Raw genomic sequence first — 16,817 nt, 5'->3', positions numbered from 1 at the left:
TTAAACCACACCCAAAATGCCAAAGAGTGGCAGTATCACCGCATTTGACAATGAAGTCGAAGATTGGACTACATATGTCGAACGAATAGAGGTGTACTGCAAGGCAAATGAGGTGTCAGATGACAAGAAAGCGTCGGTATTCACAGAATCACACAGAATCACAGAAACCCCACAGTGCAGATAGAGGCCATTTCGGCCCATTGAGCCTGCACCAACACATATCCCACCCGATCCCCGTAACCCCTACACAACACATATCCCACCCTATCCCCGTAACCCCACGTATTTAATCCCCCTAACACTAAGGGTCAATTTATCATAGCCAATCAACCTAACCCGCACATCTTTAGACTGTGCTTTGTGCATTGAGTGCTGCTGGAGTTTTGCTAAGTGGGAGAAAAATCATTTAAGTGTATTTTGTGAATTTTAGTGTGTTAAGAAGTTAATTATTTGAAGTAAGTTTAATTTTTTAAGGGTTTTTTAAACTCTTGGGCAGTTTAAACAGGAAGTAGAATCCAGGTATAAAAGGGGAGGGGCTAGTGCGGTGCACGGAGTGCTTTGTGCATTGAGTGCTGCTGGAGTTTTGCTAAGTGGGAGAAAAATCATTTAAGTGTATTTTGTGAATTTTAGTGTGTTAAGAAGTTAATTATTTGAAGTAAGTTTAATTTTTTAAGGGTTTTTTAAACTCTTGGGCAGTTTAAACAGGAAGTAGAATCCAGGTATAAAAGGGGAGGGGCTAGTGCGGTGCACGGAGTGCTTTGTGCATTGAGTGCTGCTGGAGTTTTGCTAAGTGGGAGAGTTCGGATAAGTGGGAGGTGAGGGTGTGTTTTTTTGCTCTGTTTTGTTCCCCACTCCCAGGCTTAGACAGCACTGCGGAGGCGGAGCAGCGAGACGAGTCAACCAATCAGGCCCCACAGACAGTATTCAAGGAGGAGGTTGGTGATCAGCTGGTTGGTTGGTTTTCTTCCTTCTCTTCTCTTTCATACCTTTAAGTTGGTAAGTCCTATTGAATAGTGGTGTGATATTATCATATATATCCGGGCAGGGTCTTCATAACTAATAATAAGAAATTTAATTAATTATATAGAATGGAGCAGGTGATGTGTTACTGTTGCGAGATGTGGGAGCCGGTGAACCCCATTGAGGCTAACGGTGATTACATCTGCGACAAGTGCTTGCTGCTAGAGGAACTCAAGTTCCATGTTATGGAGCTTGAGACCGAGCTTCGGACACTGCGACACATCAGGGAGGGGGAGAAGTTCCTGGACTCTATGTTTCAGGAGATGGTCACACCTATGAAGTTAATTACTGCAGATGTAGTCCGTGGTCAGGGACAGGACAGTGTGACTACGAGTGAGGAAGGTACAGGGATCCAGGATGTAGTGTTGAAGGAGACGCAGCCCTTGTTCTTGTCCAGCAGGATCGAGGTTCTTACTCCCTGTGAGGGCGGGAGCGGGGACTGCAGGGAGGATGAGCAACCTGGCCACAGCACCGTGGTACAGGGGGCCATTCAAGTGGAGGGAGTAAAAAGAAATGTTGTAGTGGTAGGGGATAGTATCATTAGGGGGATAGATAGGGTTCTCTGCAGTCAAGAGCGGGAGTCCCGAAGGCTGTGTTGCCTGCCTGGTGCCAGGGTTAAGGACATCTCTTCTGGGCTGGAAAGAAACTTGCAGTGGGAGGGGGAGGATCCAGTTGTCGTGGTCCATGTTGGTACAAACGACGTAGATAGGACAAGGAAGACGGTTCTGTTAAAGGAGTATGAGCAGCTAGGGGTCAAATTAAAAAACAGAACCTCAAGGGTAATAATCTCTGGGTTATTACCTGAGCCACGAGCGAATTTGGCTAGGATAAATAAAATTAAAGAGTTAAATGCGTGGCTCAAAGACTGGTGTGGGAGAAATGGGTTTTGCTTCTTGGGACACTGGCACCAGTACTGGGACAGGAGGGAGCTGTTCTGTTGGGACGGACTCCACTTGGCCAGTGCTGGGACTAGAGTCCTGGCGAATCATATAACTAGGGCTGTAGAGAGGGCTTTAAACTAATTAGTGGGGGGGAGGTTTCTAGAGAGCAAATAATAGAAATGACAACAGAGAAGGTCATAGACTTAGGTAGCAGTGGGGGAATTAAAAAACAGAATGTGTCAGGAAGGGACAGAAGGTATGGAGTAAAAAGTAAAGTACTAAAAAGGGAAAAAACAGGAACTAAGTGTTACAAAACATATTTGAAAGTTCTTTATCTGAATGCACGTAGCATTCGTAACAAAATGAATGAGTTAACGGCACAAATAATGACATATGGGTATGATCTTGTGGCCATTACAGAAACATGGCTGCAGGGTGACCATGACTGGGAATTAAACATACCAGGTTATTTAACAATCAGGAAGGACAGGCAGGAAGGGAGAGGAGGTGGGGTGGCTATGTTAATAAAGGAAGGAATCACTATAATACAGAGAAATGATATTGGGTCAAAGGAGCAGGATAGTGAAACAGTTTGGGTGGAGGTAAGGAATAATAAGGGGAAAAAAACACTAGTGGGTGTAGTCTATAGGCCTCCGAACAGTTGCAACTCTGTTGGACGGAGTATTAATCAGGAAATAGTTGAGGCTTGCAATAAGGGAACAGCTATAATTATGGGGGATTTTAATTATCATATTAACTGGACAAATCAAATTGGGCAGAGCAGCCTTGAGGAAGAGTTCATTGAGTGTATTAGGGATGGGTTTCTTGAGCAGTATGTAACTGAACCGACCAGGGGGCAAGCAACCTTAGATTTGGTCCTGTGTAATGAGACAGGATTAATTAAAAATGTCCTAGTCAAGGATCCCCTTGGAATGAGTGACCATAACATGGTTGAGTTCCATATTCAATTAGAGGGTGAGAAGGTTGGATCTCAAACAAGCGTGCTGAGCTTGAATAAAGGAGACTATGAAGGTATGAGAGCGGAATTAATTAGAGTGGACTGGGAAAATAGATTAAAGGGTAAGACGGTACATGACCAGTGGTGTACATTTAAGGAGTTATTTTACAACTTCCAAAAAAAATATATTCCACTGAGGAAAAAAGGGTGTAAAAGAAAAGATAGCCATCCGTGGCTAAGTAAAGTAATTAAGGATAGTATCCGACTAAAAACAAGGGCATATAAGGTAGCCAAATCTAGTGGGAGGATGGAAGATTGGGAAGTCTTTAAAAGACAGCAAAAAATAACAAAAAGATTGATTAAGAAAGGGAAGATAGATTATGAAAGTAAATTAGCAAAAAATATAAAAACAGACAGTAAAAGTTTCTATAGTTATATAAAAAGAAAAAGGGTGGCTAAAGTAAATGTTGGTCCCTTAGAGGATGAGACCGGGAAATTAATGGTGGGAAACATGGAGATGGCAAAAACACTGAACAATTATTTTGTATCAGTCTTTACAGTAGAGGACACTAAGAATATCCCAACACTGGACAAACAGGGGGCTCTAGGGGGGGAGGAACTAAATACGATTAAAATCACTAAGGAAGTGGTACTTGGTAAAATAATGGGACTCAAGGCGGATAAATCCCCTGGACCTGATGGCTTGCATCCCAGGGTCTTGAGGGAAGTAGCGGTAGGGATTGTGGATGCATTGGTAATAATTTTCCAAAACTCACTGGACTCAGCAAAGGTCCCGGCAGATTGGAAAACTGCTAATGTAACACCCTTATTTAAAAAGGGTAGTAGGCAGAAGGCTGGAAACTATAGACCTGTTAGCCTAACATCTGTGGTTGGTAAAATGTTAGAGTCCATTATTAAGGAGACAGTAACGGGACATTTGGATAAACATAATTTAATAGGGCAAACTCAGCATGGTTTCATGAAGGGGAAGTCATGTTTAACAAATTTGCTTGAGTTTTTTGAGGAAGTAACATACAGGGTGGATAAAGGGGAACCAGTGGACGTAGTGTATTTAGACTTCCAAAAGGCATTTGACAAGGTGCCACACAAAAGATTATTGCTCAAGATAAAAAATCACGGGATTGGGGGTAATATTCTGGCGTGGGTGGAGGATTGGCTCTCTAACAGAAAGCAGAGAGTTGGGATAAATGGTTCGTTCTCAGATTGGCAACCAGTAACTAGTGGTGTTCCGCAGGGGTCAGTGCTGGGTCCCCAACTCTTTACAATCTATATTAACGATTTGGAGGAGGGGACCGAGTGTAACATATCAAAGTTTGCAGATGATACAAAGATGGGAGGGAAAGTAGTGAGTGAGGAGGACATAAAAAACCTGCAAAGGGACATAGACAGGCTAAGTAAGTGGGCAGAGATTTGGCAGATGGAATACAATACTGGAAAGTGTGAGGTTATGCACTTTGGCAGGAAAAATCATAGAGCAAGTTATTATCTTAATGGCAAGAAACTGGAAAGTACTGTAGTACAAAGGGATCTGGGGGTCCTGGTGCACGAAACTCAAAAAGTTAGTATGCAGGTGCAGCAAGTGATCAAGAAGGCCAATGGAATGTTGGCTTTTATTGCTAGGGGGTTGGAATATAAAAACAGGGAGGTATTGCTGCAGTTGTACAAGGTATTGGTGAGGCCGCACCTGGAATACTGCATACAGTTTTGGTGTCCATACTTAAGAAAAGACATACTTGCTCTCGAGTCAGTACAAAGAAGGTTCACTCGGTTAATCCCGGGGATGAGGGGGTGGTCATATGAGGAGAGGTTGAGTAGATTGGGACTCTACTCATTGGAGTTCAGAAGAATGAGAGGCGATCTTATTGAAACATATAAGATTGTGAAGGGGCTTGATCGGGTGGATGCGGTGAGGATGTTCCCAATGATGGGTGAAACTAGAACTAGGGGGCATAATCTTAAAATAAGGGGCTGCTCATTCAAAACTGAGATGAGGAGAAACTTCTTCACTCAGAGGGTGGTAGGTTTGTGGAATTTGCTGCCCCAGAAAGCTGTGGAAGCTACATCATTAAATAAATTTAAAACAGAAATAGATAGTTTCCTAGAAGTAAAGGGAATAAAGGGTTACGGGGAGCGGGCAGGAAATTGGACATGAGTCTGGGTTCGGAATGGTCATGGCCCTGTGGGTAGTGGAGCGGGCCCAGGGGCCGTGTAGTCTTGTTCTGCTCCTACTGTGTTCTAATTCTGTTAGATTTCAGGAGATGGTTTTATTCCTGTTCCTGGCTGGGGTGGAGATCGCCTTTACAGAAGGTAAGTACTGTAGAAAATATAGGGACAGAGTGATCTCCTGGAAGAATTTCGATCGCCTAGATGGGTCGGAGAGGAATTTCCCAGATTTTTTTCTCCCAAATTGGCCATTGGGTCTTTATCTGGTTTTTCGCCTCTCCCGGGAGATCACATGGGTTCGGGTGGATGCAGAGTGATAGAAGATTTGAGGTTAGGATCAGATCAGCCATGATCTTATTGAATGGTGGAGCAGGCTCGAGGGGCCGATTGGCCTACTCCTGCTCCTATTTCTTATGTTCTTATGTTCTTAAACCGGAGCACCCGGAGGAAACCCACGCAAACACGGGGAGAATGTGCAAACTCCACACAGACAGTCACCCGAGGCCGGATTCGAACCCGGGTCCCTGGCGCTGTGAGGCAACAGTGCTAACCACTATGCCACCGTGCTGCCCATTGTTAAATTTAATGGGTGCAAAGATGTATGGTTTATTACGAAATCTAGTAACCCCAACGAAGCCAATGGAAAAGAGTTTTGAAGACATAGTAATGATACTAAAGGAACATTTAAACCCCACACCGCTGCTGATAGCAGAAAGATTCAAGTTTCACAAACAGAACCAGCATAAGGGTGAAAGCAATGCTGATTATTTAACAGAACTGCGCAAACTATCGAAACACTGCCAGTTTGGAGTGGGACTGGCAGATACCTTAAGGGACAAGTTTGTGTGTGGGCTTCAAAGTGAAGGAACCCAGAAACGGCTTTTATCTGAAAAGGACCTTACGCTGGAAAAGGCTTTCAGCATTGTGGTATCATATGAAGCAGCAGCACGGGGCGCTGCAGAGATACAACAGAGACCGCAAGAATATGGCACAAACGAAATGTCATATGGAACAGAGAAGTGCTATCGCTGCGGCAGAACAACACATGACCAGAATGATTGCTGGTTCAAAGACAAAGTGTGCAGACAGTGTGGAAAAGTAGGACACATAGCACGAGTCTGCAGGTCGGGAAAGAAAACCAGCAATAAGAAACCTACCAAAGGAAAGTACAAGAAGGTACATAAGATGACGGAGAATAGTTCAGACGAACAAAAGAGTGATAGCGACTCCGAAAGCAGGGAGCTGAGTTGTCTGAAACTACATAATGTGATCACAACGGAGGATCACCGAACCATTTGGGTCACTCTCAAGTTAGCAGGAGTCCAGGTAAAGATGGAATTGGACACAGGATCAGCCCTAACAGTCATACACCGACGGGACTACGAGCGGCTATTCTCACACATACCCTTGAGAGACACAAAAATTATTTTGAAGATGTACACGGGGCAAAAAGTCTACCCCAAAGGAAAAATAAGGGTGACCGTTATATATAATGGTAAGGAAACACCAAAACTAGACCTGTATGTATTGCAAGGTGGAGGACCACCATTACTGGGACGTGAATGGATCCGGAAAATACAATTGGATTGGCATTCCATACAGGCACTGACTGTGGCTGACAAAAAGGATGACAACGTCACACCTGGGCGACTGTCAAAGATCCTAACTGACGCGAAAGAAGTGTTCCAGCAAGGACTCGGAACACTGAAAGGCATGACAGCGACGATTAAAATTGAAGAAAACGCAAGGCCAAAATTTTTTAAGGCCAGACCGGTACCTTATGCGATCCGCCCAGCCGTCGTAGCAGAGCTGGAGAGTCTGGAACGTTCAGGTGTACTGTCCAAGGTAGACTGGAGTGAGTGGGCTACACCCATCGTCCTTGTGATGAAAAAGTCATTGAGCAGCACGCCTGGGGAACCAAGGAAGGTTCGCATCTGTGGGGACTTTAAGGTAACAGTGAACCCGGCCCTTCACACCGTACAATATGCACTTCCGCGGATTGAAGATATTTTCGCCTCGCTATCTGGAGGGAAACGCTTCACTAAGATTGATCTGGCCCAGGCATATCTGCAAATGGAGGTAGAAGAAGCATCAAAAAAAACCTCACAATCAACACCCATAAAGGTCTCTACCAATACAACCGGCTGGTATTCGGGGTAGCATCAGCTCCGGCTATTTGGCAGAGGGCAATGGAACAAGTCCTGCAAGGGATCCCAGGGACCCAGTGTTATTTGGACGACATCCGGTCATGGGCGAAAATGACAGTGATCACCTTGCCAACCTGGAGCAGGTGCTCACTAGATTGCAGGAATATGGGCTCCGACCTAACCGCCCCAAATGCGAGTTTTTTAGAAAACAGATCTCGTATTGTGGCCACGTTATCGATAAAAAGGGGTTACATAAGTCCCCAGAGAAGATTGAGGCAGTAGTCAAGGCTCCAGCACCGGAAAATGTGTCACATCTGAGGTCGTTCCTCGGGCTGGTAAACTACTACCATAAGTTCTTGCCAAATTTGTCAACAATACTACACCCACTGAACACCTTACTGCAAACTGGGGTGCCATGGAAGTGGAGTGACGAATGTAGACGAGCTTTCCAGCAGAGCAAAACACTAATCACATCGAAAGAGGTATTGGCCCATTACAACCCAGCATTACCAATTCGGTTGGCATGTGATGCCTCACCCTACGGCATTGGAGCGGTGCTGTCGCACAAATTCTCGGACGGCTCAGAGAGGCCAATAGCCTTTGCGTCACGATCACTAACCTCAGCCGAGCGTAACTATGCCCAGATTGACAGGGAGGCCCTCAGCCTAGTGTGGGGAGTGAAAAAGTTCAATCACTATCTGCACGGGCAGAAATTCACCTTGCTGACTGATCACCAGCCTCTTGCCTCCATTTTTAATCCGAAGAAGGGCGTTCCGGTGATGACTGCGCAACGACTACAAAGATGGTCACTTTTTCTAGGGGTGCACCACTATGAGATTGAATATAAGGGCACGAAACAGCATGGAAATGCTGGTGGGCTATCACGCCTGCCACTGCCTACTGCGGAGGAAGCACCAGCAGTGGATCCTGTCGAAATATTCCATTCGACTATAGTTGAATACCTACCGGTAACTAACGCTTGTATCGAAAAGGAAACCCGAAATGACCCGACACTGTCTCGGGTATATGATTTGACGGTGAAGGGATGGCCAGCACATGGCGACTCACTGTTGCCAGCATTCTCGACAAGGAGAGAACAGCTGTCAGTGTGCCGGGAGACCTTGATGTGTGGATCCCGAGTGGTAATTCCACCCAAGTTAAGGGATAGAGTGCTCAATGAGCTTCATGAGGGTCATCTGGGAGGGGTAAAAATGAAAAGCCTAGCCAGGGCTTATGTGTGGTGGCCGGGAATCGATAAACAAATTGAGGACCTGACCAAGAGCTGCTCAGGATGCCAGAAAGTCCAAAATGCACCACCACAGGCCCCTCTACACCCATGGGAGTGGCCCTCATCTCCATGGCAACGGGTGCATATTGATTATGCTGGTCCATTCATGGACTCAATGTTTTTAATAGCCGTGGATGCGCACTCGAAATGGCGTGAGGTCATCAAAATGTCCTCCACCACCACGGAGAAAACTATTGCAGTCCTACGGACCATTTTTGCCAGGAATGGCTTGCCAGAACAGATTTGCTCCGACAACGGACCACAGTTTGTGACCAAAGAGTTCCGGAGGTTTTTGAAAAAGAATGGGGTAAGGCATTACACATCCGCCCCGTATCATCCAGCCACAAATGGATTGGCTGAGAGGTTCGTACAAACCTTTAAGAAGGCAATAAAGGCTATGTCCAATGACAACATTCCGCTGCAGCAGAAGGTGGACAATTTCCTGTTCGCCTACCAGAATGCGACACATGCAGTCACCAACCAGGCCCCAGCCATGATGTTCTTTAACTGAAGGTTAAGATCTCGCCTGGATTTGCTCAGACCAAACGTATGAAGAGATGTTGAGAGTAAGCAATTCCAGCACATCCATGAGAAGCCAACAAGGAGCTTCAATGTAGGGCAACCAGTCTTGGCCCGCGACTACCGAACAGAAAAATGGCAGCCAGGAACGATATGCACACGGCAGGGCCCACTCATGTACACAGTGGACGTTGGGGAGAGCATCATGTGACGCCATGCTGACCAGATCCTAGAGTCACAGGAACAAGTCAACCCCATGCCTCGCCCATACGTACCTGGTGATGAACCCGACGTACAGGTAGCATCTACCCCAGAATCAGTAGCATCAGAAACTGATGAACCAACCAATGACAGGGGGCCAGAATCGCCTCCGCACCAAGAGCAAGACGCTATCGGGAAAGGCGCTATCCAGAAAGGATCAGGAAGCCGCCCCAAAGACTGAATATATAAATAGACTATTTTCAGCTAATGTTGCATGTTAAAAGTGTTAATTGTAATTAGTTTGATATTTAATTGTTAAATGAGTGTTATGGTACTGTTAATCTAAAAGGGGAGGAATTGTAATGTATATACCTTTAAGGAGGGAACTATTTTTTACAGCTCATGTATACTGCAGTACCGGCAGTGACCACACCTGTAAATAACACTGAGTAGTAATCTGTACAGATCAGTTGCAGTGTGAGCCACGTTGAGTAAACACCTGTTGTACCGTTCTCCGCAGTCTGTGTCTTATTATACACGGACGTAACAAGAGGGATGTTGGTGGCAGAGAGCAAGGAACTGGGGGCTCCTCTCCAAACACTCACATGACCATGCCACTACAGAGCCGTCGGTCAGAGTCCCACCAGAGTCCCCACCCAACTGAGATTGGCGTCTCAACCCCTGCACAGCCGCAGGAGCAGCAGACTGTTGCCGAACCCTCACAGGTTCGCAACCCCAGAGAACGCCCGCCAAAGGTGTCAAAACAGGAGCAGCAAGAAAGTGAGCAAGGGGCCTCCACATCTGCTGAAGCCACAGGGGAAGCACCACGTAGGAGCACGCGTAAGAGAAAGATACTGCACAAATAGTCACAAGGGTAGTCACTTGGGTGAAATGTTGTGTTTATTTTTTAAATGCCATCAGTTGGTTATTGCAAATAAAAATTCTGATGGCAACTGTTGCAGTTGTGGTGTGTGTCATTTTGCAAATGGGACTTCCACGTTGAGGGCTTAGGATTACTTGCAATTGTCAGTACGGTGGTCAGAATGCTAGGAATCAGCTGGTTCTTGGCCATTGTCGATGCTCTGGTAAGAAGCTGCGAGGCAAAAGTGCTTGATTGGCTAGACTAAGCAAATCTGGCCAAGATGAATGCATTCCTTGCATCCTGGGCAACAATGTTCTTGCGTACTGCTGCCGCTGGTTGATGGGCCTCTGCAAGATGTTCATTTTCGCTCTCCTCCTCCTCCTCCTCCTCCTCCTCCTCATCTGAGGAGGATATGTGAGGAGCCACTTGGTCCTCAGGAATCTGCAAGCCACGACGCTGTGCCATGTTGTGAAGTGCACAGCAATCCACGACAATTCTGGAGACCCTGGCTGCTGAGTACTGCAGGGCTCCACCTGATCTATCCAGGCATCTGAAGCGCATCTTCAGCATGCCGATGGTTTGCTCAATTATGGCTCTGGTGGATATGTGGCTGGAGTTGTAGCTCTCCTCAGCTTCGTTGGATGGGCTCCTCAGCGGTGTCATTAGCCATGTCTTCAGGGGATAGCCCTTGTCTCCAAGTAGCCATCCGTTAAGTTGGTCTGGCGGACTGAATAGCGGAGGCACACTAGACTGGCGCAGTATGAAGGAGTCATGGCAACTGCCAGGGTACTTGGCACAAACATACAAACATGCAAAATTTCCTTCTTGTGGTCACAGACCAGCTGCACGTTGAGGGAGTGGAAGCCATTGCAGTGGACAAAAATACCTGGATTGCGATGGGGTACCTTAAGGGCCACATGTGTGCAGTCAACGACGCCCTGCACCCTTGGAAAGCCTGCCAGATTAGCTAATTCAACCGCATGCGCCGTGACACTTGCTTGATCCTTGGAGAAATGGTTGTGATTGTGCGCGAGGGCAAAGAGGGCATCGGTTACCTGTGTGATGCAAGTGTTTGTGGCCGCCTGGGAGAAGCCGCTGATGTCTGCTGCTGAACCCTGGAATGAGCCTGAAGCAAAGAAGTTGAGTGCGGTGGTGACGTTGACGGCCATTGATAAGGGGTGTCCACCTGCTCCTCTGGACTCCAGGGCTTGCTGCACCATTGCACAGATGTCACCCACTACCTCTCGCGAAAGTCGGAGCCGCCTTTGGCACTGCGGCTCACTCATGTTAAGGTACCTGATCCTCCGTCTGTAAACCCTGTTTGGGGGGTATCTCCTGCACTGACGAGCTTCCATGGGCTGGCGCCTTCTGGCCTGTGCAGCCTCAGGTGGGTGAGCAGCAGCTTGGCGCTCCTGTTGTTGCTGCTGCTGTTGGTGCTGCTGTTGTTGATGGTTCTGCTGCTGCCACGGCTGGTCTTCGTCCTCATCTGATGTTCAGGAGGAAAGGAAATCAATGGTTCCCATGCTTCTGGTAGATGCCTCAGTTGAGGAAGCGCTCAGTCAAGGTGGCAAGAGGGGTTTCCCAGGAGGTCACACTGGAGATGGGTGTCAGGCTCCAAACTTCCACAACTATGGTTATGCCTGCTAAAAGTTCCCCCAGACCTGAGACAACAAAGTCCTGCCACCTGCAAATGATGACTGATCAAATCTCCTATTTAATGGTGGAGCTGCAGCTGATAGTCAGCAATCCAATTGTGCTCCCGCCAGGTTTCACCGTCGTGTTTCAGAGGAGACATGAATCACGTGGGAAACGTGTTAAAATCGGAAAGGCTGTAGGGATTTCGCAATAATTTCGAGATTTCCTACAGTTCCGAAGATTGATTTTTTTGATTGAAGAAAACCTGGGTAATCCACCTTTAAAAATCCAGGGATCAAAATGGCCACCAGACCGCATGGCAGAAGACACGGAATTGAAAAGGCAGCTTGTGTGTGTGTCTGTGAAAAAGATGAAGATCAAAGATGGCTGACCAGACTGCCAATCAAAGGCAGTTCAGGGAGTTTCCCCTCCCTGCAGAGACAATTGATGTGTTTACAGAAACTGCTACACAAAGGATTACTACGGTTTCAGTCTGACCACAAGGACAATGACTTTTGTTTACATTACTCAAGCAATCAAGGAAATACTGTTGCCTCACAGCGCTAGGGACCCGGGTTCGAATCCGGCCTCGGGCGACTGTCTGTGTGGAGTTTGCACATTCTCCCCGTGTTTGCGTGGGTTTCCTCCGGGTGCTCCGGTTTCCTCCCACAGTCCAAAGATGTGCGGGTTAGGTTGATTGGCTATGATAATATTGACCCTTAGTGTTAGGGGGATTAAATACATGGGGTTACGGGGATAGGGGTGGGATATGTGTTGGTGTAGGGGTTACGGGGATCGGGTGGGATATGTGTCGGTGCAGGCTCGATGGGCCGAAATGGCCTCTATCTGCACTGTGGGGTTTATGTGATTCTGTGAAACCATGGCAGCTTTATTCAAAAGCCCATCACAGACAATGAGGACACATTTAAACTGGAAAAAAACAGTTTAAACGAATGGGTAATTCATCCAAACCCATTCCAGACAATGGGGACAGTTTGGTATCCCTTTTGTTTAGCCCAGATACATCCAGATTTGGGCAGGCCCCAAATGGGGTATAAAAAATAGCTTCGCAGAAGCCTTTCGCTCTTTCTGGCCTTGCCTCTGTGCCCTTTACAACGTGGGAGTCTGCCTGAAGAAGTGGAACACCAGCAGTTTATTTTTAAAATACTGGGGTGTTTTTACTTCGGGGCAGTGAAGATCAAAGATCGCAGGGCACGGAGAAGGCGTTTTCATTGGTGAGCATATATTTTTCTGGCCCCTTTACAAGGCAACTTAGGATAGGTATATGGGTGGGAATTAAGTGGGAATTTTGTTAGAACTGTGATTTTAGTCGATTTTCCCTCGTTGTGTCCGTTTCCCGGTGTTGCACTAGCAGAAAAGTGCTATAGTGAACACTGAGTTCTGTATTGAAACTGTATTAAAAGGGGTGTTGCACCAAGCAGAGAAGTGCTGTGGTGAACACTGTGTAGCTGTTTTTAAAGTACTGTATTCAAAACTGTATTAAAAGGGGTGTTGCACCTAGCAGAGAAGTGCTGTGGTGAACACTGTGTAGCTGTTTTTAAAGTACTGTATTTAAAGGAGTGTTGCGCTGAGCAAGGAGCGCTCTAGTGGACACTGAGTGTACTGCGTTAAGCAAAATTGCTGTACCAGGCATAAGTGCTGTATCGATTACATTTTAAGTTGTTTCTTTCTTTTGTTTCAATAAATACTGGTCTGTTTTGCACCCAAACCACGAGTCACGTTTTCTGTCTACATCGCTACCGAATAAGTCCGGCGGTCAGAACCAGGAATAGGGGAACGCTTCGAAACCGCACAGGGGTCCCTGGAGCAGCTCAGAGGCTTCTGACTGGCCAGAGACAATAACCCCAACCCCGCTGTTAATTCCTACAAAATGGCGACCGTGGCAGTACGTCGGCCACGGTGTGCGATGTGGCAGACAGTGGTTTGAGTCTGGAGAGAGCAGCAGTTATTGGGTTTCTTTTTATCCCACTGGTTTGTTTGTGGTTAGGTTCCCGCAGGCTTGGGGAAGTCACCCGCAGGCTTAGGGAAGCCAGGGCAGAGAGTTGGGATAGGGAAAGGGAGGTCGAAGAATACCAGGCCAAGGTAGAGCGCCTGGTGTTCCAGTTTAGTGAGGGCAAAAGCCACACGAGGCACGAGTCAGAGTACCTGAAGTGCCTAGTTGCAGAGGCCAAGAATAATGAGATGAGGGTGTGGGAGGAGAACGCTCGCCTCATACAAAAAATAAAAGAGCAGGAGGAAAAGGTTAGGGAGGTAAAGGCAGCATATAAGCTGGCCTGCGAGCAAGGGTTTGAGGAAGCAGATCATGGCCCCTGTAGAGCAGAGATAGAAAGCCTGAGTATGGCTTTAAAAAGAGCAAAGGGGATGATATGTCTGATCAACCTGAAGGCAGGTCAGCCGGATTTTACTGGCAACCTAAGTAAAACAACCCCACAGGCAACACCCAGGGAAAGGTTGGTCAGGGAATCAGAGGTCCCACGACCGCCACCCACGTCTCCAAGCTTTCAGGAGCTCTGGCAGCAAAGGGGAGTGGAGGATGGGAAGGTAGAGGAAGCACAGCAGGCCCCGCTAGATAGGCCGGGACCAGGACCAGTGTACCCCCTCCGACAACGGAGGTACGGTCCGCCCATTGATGAAGATGACCCAGGGGCCATCCAGAATCAGTTTCTGGTGCCGTATGGCACCCACCAGCTCAGGGACATGGTTAGCCACATCCCCAAGCTCACTAAAAAGGGAGACCCCTCTCTGCACTTCAGGGAGATAGAGCAAGCAGCTTGTGTAAATGACTGCGATGAGGCAGAGCAAGCAAAAATGCTGCTGTTTTCCCTGGCAGGTAATCTCCTCCAGTCCCTATCTGGCGAGTGCAAAAGGGGGCAGAGGGATTATGAGGGTCTCAAGAATGAGGTATTGGAGGCCATGGGACTCAATGATGCTAGCCCGTTCGCTCAGGTGGAAAGAACAGTGCAGCTCCCAGGGGAGTCCCCGCAGGCGTTCGCAGACAGGCTGTGGCCAGTCTACCGGAGTGCATGCCCGGGAATGCCAGGGCGGGCAGCACTGGACCCAGTCCAATTGACTCACTGGCTCCGGTGTCTCATGACAAACAGCCTACCCCAGATCCAAGCCCAGGTCATGGCTTGGTTTGACCCCCAAAACCCCCAGACCACTGAAGAAGCGGTGATCCGCCGGCTCACAGTAGCCTTCAGGAACATGAGGGGTATCGAGGCTCCCCAACCCAAGGGAAGAGTCCATGAGGTTAAACCTGGGAGCCAGAGTAAGAAAGAGTGGCACCAGGAGGGGAACCGGCCCTCTCAGGCTAGGTTAAATTGCTATGGGTGCGGGAAAGACAGTCACTGGAGAAAAGACTGTAAAAATCCTTGGAAGGACAAGGGAAAGGATCCCACAGCCCCAGCCCAAAAGGCAGGGCCAGACCTCCCTCCCGCAGCAATTGAGTAATTTTTGCAGTCCCTACGGTCTCTTCTGACTGGCCAGGGGAGAGTAGCAGCCACCACCAGTGTTTTAACCCCGTCTGCCCCACCTCACTCCCAGCAATGACTAGAGCCAGCGCAGCCTGTTGACCTGTGTCCCCGCGAAAATGCTGAGGGGAGCAAGCCCTATGTTGAGATGGGGGTGGAGATGGTGCAGGGGAGATATTCGATGGACACTGGAGCCTCCAGCACGGTGGTCCACTCGGAAGACCTGACCAATTCACCCCGGTCTAACGGGGTCCTATCTACCTTAATGGGACCCATAGGGAAACAGGCAGCTGGGAGTGAACCTGAGAATAGAAATCCCCAGCCCACAGCAGGTACAAGCTCGCAAGCTGCACAGGCAGGCGCTGTGGCTTGTGTTAGGGGAAGAGCTATCCATGATTTTGAACAGGATTACTGGCAGGCAGCCAGTTATATCAAACAATGCGGGTTGTTTAAGCAGGGGGCAGGGGAACAGGCAGCTGGGATTGTAGAAGCTCCCCAGCACTTGGCCCGAGCGATTTCCCCCTCTCTTGTGGGACTCCGGGGAGGAGCCTAAACCAGGTTTTAGACCTGAAGGGGAAGGCTCTCAGCCACCGGCAGCCAGTGGCAAGGGATTGCCTGTCCCCAGCCCAGGTTTGGGAAGGGAGGGACCCGAAGGAGGAGGTCCCCAGCCAGCAGGGAGTGTGACCCAAGCTAAGGGTCTGCTCACCAGGGTAGCCCCACTGGCCACACTCCCTAGGAGATCTCTTCGGGTACCCCAGCCCAAGAAAGTATGGTCACCCACTTTCCAGTGGAGTAGGGCGGACTCCCGAGTCAAGGAGAAGCCAAAAGGCAGAGGTCCCCAACCAGCAGCCATAAGCTGCGAGGGACTAGAAGCTGGAATCAGTCCAGCCATGCTGCAGGAAGCAGCCTATGGCAGCCCAACCAGGGATTAAGCTGGCCGCCCGGAGAGGGGGGGCGCTTGTATATAGCTTTGTTCAAGTAGTGTGTATAAGGTTAAGGTAGAATGTGTATTAAGGTAGAACGTGTTAATTTTAATTTTTATATTGCAATTCAGTAGTGATATTATTAGTGTATAAGTTTTAAGTATGGTACCGTTCCGGAATTGTATTGTGAATCGAGGTCGCGGGACCTGATTACAGCCCCCCCCCCACTCCCCTGCGAGCCAGGGGACCTGGCGAGATGTTTTCTTTGTCTTTTTCAGAGTTCCGGAAGGCACAGAGCACCAGCGTATCGAGGAGTGCTCAAGGAAGGAGCACTCCCAGCCCGCGAAGAAAGGGGTCTGCAGGAGGCGAATGCCCACAACATTTAAACTGTGACCGGAAATTCAATTTTAAGATTAAGAATTTAATTTTACTGCTTGTTTGGAGTTAAGGGAACAAATTGCATATGCCTAGGAATTGTTGTGTTTGCATTGTGAAAATTTAAAATACATTTCTGCATGAAGAATAGTGCCATTTAATAAAATGCCAGGGAATTGCAACAGGGATCGGGTGGGATATGTGTCGGTGCAGGCTCAATGGGCCGAAATGGCCTCTATCTGCACTGTGGGGTTTCTGTGATTCTGTGAATACAAAAAAGGGGAAGCTCGTTGTCTTCCATGTGTATTTTTAGCAGATATGTTGGCTGGGTGA

The sequence above is a fragment of the Somniosus microcephalus genome, chromosome 5 (genome assembly GCF_052327205.1).
Source record: "Somniosus microcephalus isolate GS21.2 chromosome 5, FLI_Smic_1.0, whole genome shotgun sequence".
Classification (NCBI taxonomy): domain Eukaryota; kingdom Metazoa; phylum Chordata; class Chondrichthyes; order Squaliformes; family Somniosidae; genus Somniosus; species Somniosus microcephalus.
Note: the sequence above shows the minus strand (reverse complement) of the source record.